Source organism: Corythoichthys intestinalis, unplaced genomic scaffold (genome assembly GCF_030265065.1).
Source record: "Corythoichthys intestinalis isolate RoL2023-P3 unplaced genomic scaffold, ASM3026506v1 HiC_scaffold_27, whole genome shotgun sequence".
In the NCBI taxonomy this organism is placed as follows: domain Eukaryota; kingdom Metazoa; phylum Chordata; class Actinopteri; order Syngnathiformes; family Syngnathidae; genus Corythoichthys; species Corythoichthys intestinalis.
The window spans coordinates 701,150-704,610 of NW_026651596.1; positions in this window are offsets into that span (position 1 = coordinate 701,150).

Genomic DNA, 3,461 nt, shown 5'->3' on the forward strand with positions numbered 1-3,461 from the left:
TGTGAGTCCGTGCTGCTCGCGAGCAGAGCCCGCAGAGACTCAAAAAATTCATCTTTATGAGACAGACGGCGATGAGGGAAAAGTTTAACTGGCTGTCACGGCCAGAACAGCGTCATCTTTCAGTTAGTTATGAGTAAATAAATTGTTACTTTCAAAAGTTCTATTTGTCTTGTTGTTTACCTCATTTTGTAAAAGGAAAACATTATTCAGATGTTTGGGATGTAACTAAAGCAAAAAATAGCTTTGTATAAGTGAAAGTTATGTTTGAAATGTATGCTTTCACAAAAAAGCTCAATTTCTCCATTTTTTCATCAGAAATTGGAAAATTGCTCAAACTCAGCTATTTTCTAATGCTGATTTCTAAAGAATGGAAAAAGATACAAACTAATTTTTTTCTGCTGAAGGAAGAGAGTCTAGTCTTTCTTTGGGTGGGTTCCATGTTTATGTAGCAATAGAACATAATTTTCTGTGGGCCTTGCAAAATCAGTCAAAATCCAGTAAAACGGCCGGGAGCGAAGCGCCTTGCTCCGGTGAAAATGGCTGGGAGTGAATGAGTTAAAGTAACAATATTTATTATTGCAGTCACACTCATGAAACTTCTGTTATGGGCTGTCCAGATACAGTGGGGCCAATAAGTATTTAGTCAACAACCAATTGTGCAAGTTCACCTACTTGAAAAGATTAGAGAGGCCTGTAATTGTCAACATGGGTAAACCTCAACCACGAAAGACAGAATGTGGAAAAAATAACAGAAAATCACATTGTTTGATTTTTAAAGAATTTATTTCCAAATTAGAGTGGAAAATAAGTATTTGGTCACCTACAAACAAGCAAGACTTCTGGCTGTCAAAGAGGTCTAACTTCTTCTAACGAGGTCTAACGAGGCTCCACTCGTTACCTGTATTGATGGCACCTGTTTTACCTCATTATCGGTATAAAAGACACCTGTCCACAACCTCAGTCAATCACACTCCAAACTCCACTATGGCCAAGACCAAAGAGCTGTCGAAGGACACCAGAGACAAAATTGTAGACCTGCACCAGGCTGGGAAGACTGAATCTGCAATAGGTAAAATGCTTGGTGTAAAGAAATCAACTGTGGGAGCAATTATTAGGAAATGGAAGACATACAAGACCACTGATAATCTCCCTCGATCTGGGACTCCATGCAAGATCTCACCCCGTGGCGTTAAAATGATAACAAGAACGGTGAGCAAAAATCCTAGAACCACACGGGGGGACCTAGTGAATGACCTACAGAGAGCTGGGACCACAGTAACAAAAGCAACTATCAGTAACACAATGCGCCGAAAGGGACTCAAATCCTGCACTGCCAGACGTGTCCCCCTGCTGAAGCCAGTACACGTCCAGGCCCGTCTGCTGTTCGCTGGAGAGTATTTGGATGATCCAGAAGAGGACTGGGAGAATGTGTTATGGTCAGATGAAACCAAAATAGAACTTTTTGGTTGAAACACAGGTTCTCGTGTTTGGAGGAGAAAGAATACTGAATTGCATCCGAAGAACACCATATCCACCGTGAAGCATGGGGGTGGAAACATCATGCTTTAGGGCTGTTTTTCTGCAAAGGGACCATGACGACTGATCTGTGTAAAAAAGAATGAATGGGGCCATGTATCGAGAGATTTTGAGGTAAAATCTCTTTCCATCGGCAAAGGCATTGAAGATGAGACGTAGCTGGGTCCTTCAGCATGACAATGATCCCAAACACACAGCCAGGGCAACTAAAGAATGGCTTCGTAAGAAGCATTTCAAGGTCCTGGAGTGGCCTAGCCAGTCCCCAGATCTCATTCCCATAGAAAATCTGTGGAGGGAGTTGAAAGTCCGTGTTGTCCAACGACAGCCCCAAAACATCACTGCTCTAGAGGAGGTCTGCATGGAGGAATGGGCCAAAATACCATAAACAGTGTGTGAAAAGGTTGTGAAGAGTTACAGAAAACGTTTGGCCCCCGTTATTGCCAACAAAGGGTACATAACAATGTATTGAGATGAACGTTTGGTATTGACCAAATACTTATTTTCCACCATGATTTGCAAATAAATTCTTTAAAAATCAAACAATGTGATTTTCTGTTTTTTTTCTACATTCTGTCTCTCATGGTTGAGGTTTACCCATGTTGACAATTACAGGCCTCTCTAATATTTTCAATTGGGAGAACTTGCACAATTAGTGGTTGACTAAATACTTATTTGCCCCGACTGTATCTGCTGTGGTTGATATGTACTCCAGTTCCTCAAAAGACTTTTTAAGCTCAATCTTCATTTCTTGTATTCACTGTCTATGAATTTTGCAAAGGTTTGTCGGCATGGGGCAACCCCCCTTCCTCCTCCTCGTATTGGTATTTTAGCGATTATAGCTCCGAATGTCTCAGATTCCACAGTGGACAGGGGTAACATGTTTTCAACTGTGTACCTGGCAATCAGTGTGTTCAGCCCGGCTCTGGTGGTCATCTCTAGCTGACACGAAAAATCGAACGTTACTTGTTTCAACACAGTGGCTCCATCTCCCGTGCTGGCTGTATTTAGACTTGGGCTGGGCTAACAGCAACAGCCACAAGTTTGGTGTTGGGTTGCATTGATGTGAGGTGCTTCATAAGGTTAGAGTTGCTTAACACTAGAAAACCCAGCAGAGGCCGAATCAGCCTTTCCCCAAGACAAATACTCCCAATATTCCCAAGCAATGGCCGATTTGGCCTCTCCTCTGGAAAAACCCAGATCTGGCCAAAATGACCCAAGTGGTTTCGAATTAGCAGGTCGTTGTCTGATACACAGCTACAATTTATATGTAAATAAAACCACTAGACATACATTGTGTTGGTATGCAGCCCAAACGGAGGGGAACACACCACGGTAACTATTCATGTGATAGTTTGTGTCAGTTCAAGTAAAGCTACATTTATTTATTTACATTTGTTTATGGTGACTTTTTACTTTTTTTTAAACCCACTTCTCCAGTACTCCACACACAGCAACAGAAAAAAATGGCCCAAATGTGTACATTGTTTTGAAAAAAAAAAAGCGTTTTAGAACTGCAATTTGAGTGTAACAGAATGAATTTGTGTCGTGAGAAGGGGGAAGGGACCTGTTCGGTGTCCTGGGGAGGGGGAAGGGATCTGTCATGGAGGTGAAGCTCACCAGTTTGGTGTCATAGTACCTTCAACTACATTTTAGAAATATAAACTTTTTTTTTTTTTAAATGCAAGTTAATACAAGAAAATGTGTGAAAACTTTTGAGAAAAACAGTAACTGACTGAATTTATGAGGCGAGAAGGGGGAAGGGACCGGCCCCGAAAATTTGCTTTGAACGCACTAAAACAATGACTGAATGTCCTAATAGTTACTATGGAGGTGGTATGTACGGTACAGTGTTGTTAATCTTACTTCAAAAAGTAGTTAGTTACAAACTCAATTACTTTTTGGGAGAAGTAACTCAGTTACCTCAT